The sequence below is a fragment of the Sus scrofa genome, chromosome 5 (genome assembly GCF_000003025.6).
Source record: "Sus scrofa isolate TJ Tabasco breed Duroc chromosome 5, Sscrofa11.1, whole genome shotgun sequence".
Taxonomy (NCBI): Eukaryota; Metazoa; Chordata; class Mammalia; order Artiodactyla; family Suidae; genus Sus; species Sus scrofa.
In genome coordinates, this window is record NC_010447.5 from 56,191,192 (window position 1) to 56,201,417 (window position 10,226).

At 36.7% G+C, this 10,226-nt stretch overlaps 1 long non-coding RNA gene across 3 annotated transcripts in view; it reads right to left on the minus strand.

Moving 5' to 3' along the window:
• Positions 1 to 9,908, minus strand: part of LOC110260733 — an 86,957-nt gene extending 77,049 nt beyond the window's left edge. For 2 of the 3 annotated variants that reach the window (XR_002344094.1, XR_002344095.1), the window contains exons 1-2: positions 9,317 to 9,908; positions 7,594 to 7,710 (exon numbers count right to left, since the gene is read on the minus strand). This is a non-coding gene — a long non-coding RNA (uncharacterized LOC110260733). Of the gene's footprint in view, positions 1 to 7,593; positions 7,711 to 8,871; positions 9,288 to 9,316 lie in introns of those variants that run through there. The other variant, XR_002344096.1, reaches the window with a different exon arrangement.

Consider the following 10,226-nt stretch of genomic DNA (forward strand, 5'->3'; position numbering starts at 1 on the left):
TGTGTGCATGCATGCGCATTTGAGCTCTGTACTTGGTAAGTATTCTGTTCATTGCATCTATGAGACAGATCAAGGATGAATTTGTCTCTGTAATATTTTTTCAACAACACGGGTGAGTTGTCAGGAAGATACAAATTTGTAGGCCTACATTCTGGTCTACCCATTAATCACTCAGAATAGGATTATTCTGCTCCCATCAATAGTAAATTTAGTATAAAATTAGATAGTGTTAGATTGTCTTCTGGACCTGTAAGCTGAACTTTTGTAGTAAATACATTTTTATCTTGACTTTGAACTGCAAGCCCAAAGTAAAGGGCTGGGCTTTCTTTATTTTGTTTTTAGGGTTTGGTTTTGCAGTGTGTGTTTTAGTTTTTGTTTTTGTTTTCTGTAGAGGCTAAATTTCCCATTATTTTCCTCTTTCTTAAAAATCACAGCATTAAAAAAAATGAGTGCTAGGTGCATAAGATTATTTCAATACAGAAATACCATAGATTATTAAGTATCATTTACTAAAATTATTTTAACAAAACTGGTTAGCTTATTGATTGATAAAATATTAATAATATAAATGGGTGGGGGTAACTCAATTCTAATATCCAAGAGGGTAAGATTACCAACTGAGAAAATAATTATTCCCCTAAAAAATGGTTTGTGTTCATGTTGCATATTTCTGCTGTTCTCCGTTGTCCTCAATATCGGTCACTGCCAGAGGCAAGTGTTAGACAAGACAGACAAATGGTCTGATCTAGAATGGCAAATTCTATGTTTCCTTAATACAGTCTCCTGGAATGACAGCAGTTATGTATTTTTAAGTCGGCTCTTCCATTATGGCGATAAATGGTTATTTAAATACAGTCAGGTTCAAATTACACTAGTGGAAAATGCAGCAGGGAAAAGTATCAAAGACAAAGAACTTTTAAATAAATCTCATCTCTCCTCCCGCCATATGAAGTAATTTCTACGCCAGATGGCAGATGTTTATGCCGGTACTTAAAAGAAGTAAAAATTAAATGGATCTCAAAACTTAATTGTTTTTAGTTGAAAAATGCTCTCAGAAAAAGGAAGGTTAGTAGCGATTTTATTTAGAATGATCTCAACAAAATCAGCATTTTAATATATAACATTAATTTGGAAAAAAACAGTTAACTCTTAAGTCATTCATTCCTTTTGGAGTCCATTACTGAATTCTGATGTTCTTTTTCAAACAATTTTAAAAATGGAACAAACCTTTTTTTTTTCTAGATGGGATGGCCAAAAAATCTTCAAAAGATTCTATTTTAATGTATAATGATTCAATCAGCTATTTAAAATTGAGCAATAGATGAAGTATTTAGACACTGTTGATCATTATCTACATCAGTCTAAGTCAGAAAAGCTACCTATTCAAGACTTTTCTTTATGTGGAGGATCAACACAACACAGAAAACAGAGTTTTCCTGAAACAAATGCTTCGTGAGCAACTCCAACAGGGGTTAGAGACCCAGACAGAACTGATCACCTTACCGAAGAGAAGGCTCTCCTTCCTGTGAAAGCTTAGTATGGTGGAGAAAATGTTATTGACATAACATCTAAATATATTGCTCAAAAATCACACTTGATCTGGTTGTTATATGGAGACTTTTCCTTTCTGTAAATACATTAGCACTGATCAGAAATAAATCCTGCTTTCTTGATCTAAAATGCAGGGTAAAGTTTTTAGCAGATATTTTTGGAAATCCCAACTGAAAGACAGTTATAAGCCCAATAACTCTAGCCATCCTTTGAATCTTTTGGGTTTAGAAAATTCCTCCAAACACTTCCTTTTATACTATAAACAATATAGAAAAATTGTCAATTATGGGAAAATAATATTTAGATAATCAATTATAGTGAAGCTCTAATTATTAGTCATTGGAAGTAGAAAATCTGTATTCTTTAACTTCTTATTATTCTTGAACTTCTGTATTCTGATAAATCAATTAAACAAACCTCAACTGAACCCTGATGGTGGGTTCCTTGTTTTACTATGTGTAGAAATGATTTCTGTGTAAGCAAAAATATGAAACAATCTCTATCCTCAATTTGCTTATAATTTTTTGTGTGTGAAGACTTAGAGGTTTTTAGGAAAAAATAATTTAAGTATCCAAGGTTAAATTTCAGCTTCATTTTTAGTTTTTTGCAAAGCCTAAAATGCAATCCTGTTGACTTGATTTGAGGCCAAGTTATAGATTGCATAACCAATAAAGGGCAGCTCACTCTGATCATCTGTGAGACACCTACTTCTTCCGAGTGCACAGCGCCTCTCTACAAAGAAGATTCCAGCCTTGACAAGTTTTGCCCATAGTTTACTCAAGAGGAGGCATCCTTAAAAGAACATTCTCCACTCTTCAACAGACCACACATAATTTCACTAGGCAGGCCTGGCTGCTTTCTTAGATTATCACAGTCCTACTGGAGGACAATGAGTGGGTCCATGGCATTCTAAAATGACATCTATGGAAAAGAGCCTTTTGCATCTTTGTAAGTGAGAGTGCTAGTGAGGCTGCAGTAACAAAGAAACCCTCAAATAAAATAGGACTCTAGCTTCCTCAAATTTACCCATACAGAGACAGGTGAGAGGTTCAGAGCACATAAATAGCTTTCTCCATCTAGATTCCTTCTGCTCTGTGTTTTCCACAATCTCCTAAGGGTTGCTCATCTCCCATGGGTGAAGCTAGCTCACCACCACCTCTGAGAAGGTGGGAGAAGTGGAAGGCAAGCAGTTTCATTTTTAAAGAAATGACCTATACATCAAATATATTACCTAGCTGCTAGTGAGGCTGAGAAATAAGTCCCTAGCTAGACAACCATATGCCCTGCTAAAACTGGAGGGGGAAGGTAGAATTTTGTGCTTATAAGAAAGAAAGGGTGAATAGACACTGGCGGGGTGGGGGTAGATGTGGGGGAGTGGGGGCTAATTAGCAGTCTTTATCTTAAGTATTTAATAGTTTATAAAATACTTTTGATTAATCTATTTTCCAATGAATATTTCTTGAGTGCGTACTCTGTATATAGCACTGTACTAGGCCCCCACAAAGAATTTTAACTACACACAGATTTTTACCCTAAAGAAATTTTTGATATTTTTAGGGATATAAGCTTCATGCCACCAAAAATAATATTAAGGATAATGGCGCTAATAATGTAATATCATATCCATGGTGCAGAAAATGTGTGATGTTAGTATTCAGTGTTCCTTTCCTGAAAGAAAGAGGAGGCAGCAGCCAGCTCATGAATGCCCATCATCTTTTGTACTTTTTACCCAATAATAACAAAGACTCAGTACAAATAAAGTCACTGCAGTCTTCAAACTATAAAATCATCTTTAAAAAATGATATATACATATATTTGAAGCTGTGTATCTACATTTGTATATATCTGTAGAGAAACTGACCAAGAGCATGCTTATTTTTTATTAATTTTGGCCTTAATAGTCCACTTATATGCACCTTTTAGTTAAAGAGCATCCCTTCTTATTGTTAGTGAGGTTGAATCAATCAACTGCCTTCTCTAATGATGGAAGCAGATGGAAATAGAATGAGCTTCTGAATCTTCCTCAAGGGCATTGTAGAGAATGCTGCACCCTTAACTGAAAATTGCTCAATTTCGCAATAGAGTTGGCCAATGTAGACATAGTCTTATATTTTCACTAATTTTGAATTAATACTCTAGAAACCAGCAGCTGACAATGAGCCTGAACAGTTGGTTTAACACCTGAGGCCTCTTTTAAAAGACCATTCTCATCACAGTCAAACAACAGGAGGATATATTAGAAGGGAAAATGAGTGCATTTTCTCTAAGACCACTTAAGTAGGAGTTTCTCTTGAACTAATTAAGATTCAATTCTATTTCAGAAACTAATGTCTGAAGCAGACATTCTGCTTGGGAATTATTAATAAACGAAAGCAGAAGGTTCCAGAGCACACAAAATGGTACTTTTTTGCCTGGTGGATGCTCAATAAAAGGGCTTGTTGAAAACAATTAAGTAGAGAATAATATTTTAAACATAATAGCAAATGTTCAAGATGAGTGATTATGGTGTAGAAATTATTAACAAGATCTAAGAACTTGTTTTTTTAAGTGGAATAAGGGGCACTCTTGACTCTTAAAAACATCCCTGATCCCCTCAACGTTAAGATTTCAGCTCTCAGAAATCTTAGGTATCTGATGGAAACGAAAGACTGCAATCTGTTTTTATTTTTTCAGAATACATTGGGTATAATACAAATTACAGTTCCATTTTTGAGAGGAAAATACTTAAATATACATATTAAACTTACATTTTAGATGTGATGGTTCACGCAAACCAATTCAAAAAGATGAGCTGGTTTAAACCAGGAAAATGCTAATGTAGCGTGGAGGAAGATATTTTTGCCTGGCAACTTCAATAAGCACTCAAAAGTTGTCTGAGTTGTATTCTGCATTTCCGTATAAAAAATTGCTACACATGTAAATAGTCAGCCAGAAAGCACTGTCTTGCCTTTCACATAAAGCAACTTTCACAGAGTCTTGAAGGTGGATATTACGTTTGCCTTCTAGTGATAATCACACTGTGTGAGGTTAGTGACTGCCAAAAGCCCTCAGATATGTATTTTATATCATATGACAACCCCAATTTTTTTTTCAAATAAGAGAAACCTCTCTGTGGTGTTTCCTGTCATTTTATTTTAGTAGCAGAAATAGGCGTTCACCAAGCCATCTGCCACCCACTGTGAAGTCTCAGGGTCAGACTGCCTTTTATAAATTGTACAGAACTGGGATTATGGAGGGGTTGGGATGGGGCGAAATGACAGTGCTACAAAATTGTGAGAAATGTGAAATCTTCAGGGAAAAAAAAAAGGAGGAAACATCAAAATGCTCAACATTCAAGATTTCAAGGTGGGCAGGTTTTTAGCACCGGACACAAAAGAGAAGGTACATTAAGAGAAAGAAAAATGGAGAGTTAATTATTGAACTCCTCCTTTGTCACCATTTTCTATCTGGAGGAAACATGTATCTAAGTGGGTGGGATTCTTGCAATTTTCTGCTGAAGTTATATCATGCTGATATAAACAACATCCTCAGCTTTAACTGTTCTAGAAGACCCATTCTTCTTCTGTTCAAGTGGCTTACATCTAAGGACCTTAAAATAGCAATCTCTTCTTCAGTGTAGTATCAAAAAAAAAAAAAACCCATCTTAAATCAAGGTTTATGAATTTAAGCCTCAATGACAAAACTCAGCTGTATTAAAGTTTCATTAATGGCATTCTCAAAAGTTTCTTGTCGAAGTCCAATTACAAGTCATTATACTGAGTATGTAGTACTGGATGTTAATTACATCTCACTAAAACTGAAAAAAATTAAAAGTTTAATTATGTACCATAGAATCCTTCATTTTTCATCAGAATCATTGTGCTTAACACAGACAGCTATTTTAAAATGTCAGGGTTCTGTGAAAGAGAGAGTGGGGTAAACAGTGTGACCATACTTCTTCCGGGGAACAAAATTACTCTGTGCTCCCCAACTGCCTTTAAGGCTCAATATGGCCATGTGACTACCGGCCAATATATGAGAGCAGAAATAAGAAATGGTACATGCCTTTCAATAAATGTAATGACTGTAGTAATCAGTTTATTATGTAGATTAAACATTCTTGAATGTAGAAGCAACTGAGTCTTTAAATATATGCAAATATTTCCATCAAATGAATTTTCACTCATACACAAAGAGACCTAACTAGATAAAAAACTAAAGAAACTAAGAGCTATTAGCTATGTATTAACTGAGAAACCACCTACAAACCACAGGATATCAAAGAGAAAGAGAAGCTGAAAGGACTAAGGTTGAAAGGGTGGGAAGATGTAAAATTGTTGGGAACAAAGCCCATCACACTTTCTGTATTAATAGCTCCAATTCAAATAAATGTTAACCAGTTATATTTAGTTTTTTTTTTTTTTTTTTTTTGTCTTTTATTTTAGGGCCACATCTGTGGCATATAGAGGTTCCCAGCTAGGGTTCCAATTAGAGTTGTAGCAGCCGGCCTACACCACAGCCACGGCCATGCCATATCCAGAGCTGCATCTGTGACCTGCACCACAGCTCATGGCAACTCCAGATCCTCATCTCACTGATTGAAGCCTGCATTCTCATGGATGCTAGTCAGATTCGTTTCTGCTGAGCCACAATGGGAACTCCCATATTTAGATCTTAAAATACAAGATGTGGATAGAGTTGAATCTGGCTAATATGCTTTCCCATAAATTCCATTTCCTTCATAATTAAATGAATAGAGAAATAGTTTCATGTCTTCACTTTGCTTTTCATAACTTTCGGGTTCAAAAGATTCCACCTTAAAACAATCTCCTACTGAAGAGGGAACCCTCCTACACTTTTGGTGGGAATGTAAATTGGCACAATCACTATGGAAAACAGTATGGAGGTTCCTTTAAAAACTATAAATAGAATTGTCATATGATCCAGCAATCCCCCTCACGGGCATATATCTGGAAAACTTGAATTTGAAAAGATATGTGCACCCCAGTATTCATTGCAGAACTATTTACAACAGCCAAGATATAGAAGCAACCTAAATGTCCATTGACAGAGGAATGGATAAAATTGTGATACACACACACACACACACTCACACAAAATGGAATATTACTCAGCTATAAAAATGAAATAATGTCATTTACAGCAATATGGATAGACCTAGAGATTATCATACTAAGTGAGGTTACACAGAGAAAGATATATGATATCACTTACATGTTAAATCTAAAATATGATACAAATGAACTTATATACAAAACAGAAACAGACTCACAGACATAGAAAACAAATTTATGGTTACCAAAGGGGAGAGGGGAAGGGATAAATTAGGACATTGGGATTAGCAGATACAAACTACTATGTATAAAACAGAAAAACAAAATGGTCCTTCTATATAACACAGGGAACAATATTTAAAATCCTGTAATAAACCATAATGGAAAATAATATGAAAAATAATTATGCCCATATGTATAACTGAACCACTTTACTGTATGCTAGGAAGGAATACAACATTGTAAACACAACCCTACCTCAAATTTTTAAAAAGTAACACAAAATCTCCTACTGGTCAGTGAAGATTTTCTTCCTTGTCCAAGTACACATGATGCCGCCATGTTTCACTTCGCCATTATCGAAAAGCTAATTAGGAAAGCTCTAAGATATCTGGAGCACAGATTGGTCACATACACAAACTTTTCTGCTAAGAGGCAATGTTGGTGCAAGAATGTAGTATTTCTAGTTTGTTGTTCCAAGTCTGTACAACACACAGTCCTGCTGTATTGGGGAAATACGTGCATGGGCTCTTAGAAAGCAGTCAGATGGAAAGCAAAAGGACTTTCTCCTTGAAAATCCCCTTATCTTCATTTGTAAGGTTATACAATAATTTCTTCAATTATATCACATATATCACAGAGGACCGCACAGCTCTGGGGCATGGAGAGGCCCAAGACCTCTCCATGCCTCTTTGGTGTCAGAGTTGTCACATAAACCCTCGTAAAAATCAGAAACATTGAACAGTCACTTGAGCAGAAAACACATACCTATTAGGTTCAGGTGCTAAAATGTGAAGGTTACTTGTCACAGTAAGACTGATGAGTACTTTTGTGCAGGAATCCAGGGAATATCACCTGGTTCTTGAAGGGCTGCTTTCCCTTACTCTACAATGGAATTCCAAAAAATGATAACTTGTTAACTGAGCATTACCTTTGCCCTTTAACAAAATACACACAGACCTTGCTTAATTATTTCATAGGCTCTTGGATTTACATTTTTAATCATATCAGCATCTGAAATCATATCACTGTGAGCGTGAAAGAACACACTGTTCACCAGAAAAACTACCCATTTTTTTCCAAAGAAAGAAAAACAACAGAACAACTTTTTTCTGGTTGCTACTAACTAGAGAAAACAAGGAAGATAAAATCACAGAAGCTTCTGCCATATCATTAGCCATACTAAAGTAGGGGGGAAAATTGTAATAGGAGAAATGTTACTTCATGTTTCCATTGCATTAAATGTTTCATGATAACTACAATTAAGCATTCGCAATGTGCCAGATAGTATAATTGCTTTTACATATTTTACATAAATCTCATGACCTATTTTTATACCCACTTTACAGATGAAGCTTATAACAGTTAAGTAACTTTGCTCACAACTACATTGTAAGTGACGAAACTGGCATTGAAATCAGGCCAATTCATCAAAACAACTTATTATCCAATTAGCTTCAGTTATCCCCAAAGCAACCCCATTTTATTTTGCTTTTTTTCCTCTATTACTTTACCACTTCTATCTTGTTTCACAATTAATTCTTCAATATCCACTTCACCTATTTATCCTACATTATTTTCCTCTGAAAATTCTCCTAAATCTCTTTCACTGTGCAAGTAGGTCAATTACCAACACACACGATTTAAGAGACACCCAGAAATCTTCTTGCTTTATACTATCTCCATTAACAGCCTGGCATAGAGCCTAAAAATTACCTTTTAAGAATGGCTTATTAAAGTTAAGGGACTATGTAAATAATACTGCAATGAACATTAGGGTTCATGTATCTTTTACAATAGCCGAGATATGGAAGTATACAATGGACAATTACTCAGCCGTAAAAAAGAATAAAATTACACATTTCCCCTGAGAACATAGACTGCCACCATATCCTGCCCAGTATCTGTCACACACAGTGGGGTGTCCCTCTAGGACTTCGCTTCTGACATGGCAGCCTGAATGCAATAGTCACTCTTTGGTGAGGAACTCCTTTCAGTTTTGAGGGGACTGGGACAAGATAGTTGAGTAGAAGGACTTAAGCTCACCTTTTCTCATGAAAACACCAAAATCACCACAAACTGCTGAACAGTCATCAACAAAGTAAACTGGAAACTACCAAAGTAGATATCCTTCACTTGAAGGCAAAGAAGCAGCCACATTGAGATGGTAGAAGGAGCGCTTTCATGATATAAGCAATCCCATAACCACCTGGTGGGCAACTCACAGGCTGGAAAATAACTACACTGCAAAAGCTCTCCCACAGGTGTGAGAGTTCCAAACCCCATATCACGTTCCCCAGCCTGGAGGTCTGGTGTTGGGAGGAGGAGCCCCTGTAGCATTTGGCATTGAAGGCCAGCGGGGCTTATGCACAGGAGCTCCACAGGACTGGAGGAAACAGAGACTCCACTCTTGGAGGGTGCACACAGGCTTTCATGCGCACTGGGTCCCAGGGCAAATCAAGTACTCCATAAAAATCTGGGTCAGACTTACCTGCGAGTCTTGGAGGGTCTCCTGGGAAAGCAGAGGGTGGCTGTGGCCCGCTTTGGGGACAGGACATTGGAGGCGGAGGTTTCAGAAATAATCACCAGCGTGAGCTCTTCAGGAAGCTGAGGTTTGGAAAAAATCTGGCCCCAGCCATCAGGGCTGAGAAGCCCCAGGCCTAACAACAAACAGGGTGGGCGCAAAGCCCCACCCATCAGCAAATAGGCTGTCTTAAGTTGGCCTAGGGACACAGCTGCCTCTAATTAGACCCAGGGCCCGAGCCACACCAACCAGAAAAAAGACTCAGCCCACCTACCAGTGGGCAGGCACCAATCAGGAAGTCAGCTGCAAGCCCCTGTATTAATTTCACCTACCAGGGGGTGGACACCAGAAACAAGAGAGGCTACAGCCTTATAGCCTGCAAAAAAGAGATGACACAAAAAGCTATACAAAGTGAAACAGAAAAATATGAGCCAGATGAAGAAACAGGACAAAACCCCAGAAGAACAGTTAAGTGAGCTGGAAATTAGCAACCTCCATGAAAAAGACTAGAATGATAATAGTAAAGATGATCTAAGATCTTCGAAAAAAACTGGAAGCAAAGATCAATAAAACAAGAAAGGTTGAACAAAGAAATAGAAGATAGAAAGATTAAACAAGCAGAGATGCAAAAATATAATAACCAAAATTTTAAAAAAACAATGAAATAATGCCATTTGCAGCAACACAGATGGACCTAGAGATTATCACACTAAATGAAGTAAGCCAGTGAAAGACAAATAAGATATCACTTATGTAGAATCTGAAAAAAAAGATGCAAATAAACTTATATACAAAGCAGAAATAGACTTGCAGACATAAAAAACAAATTTACAGTTACCAAAGGGGAAAGGGGGAAAAGGGATAAATTGGAAGTTTG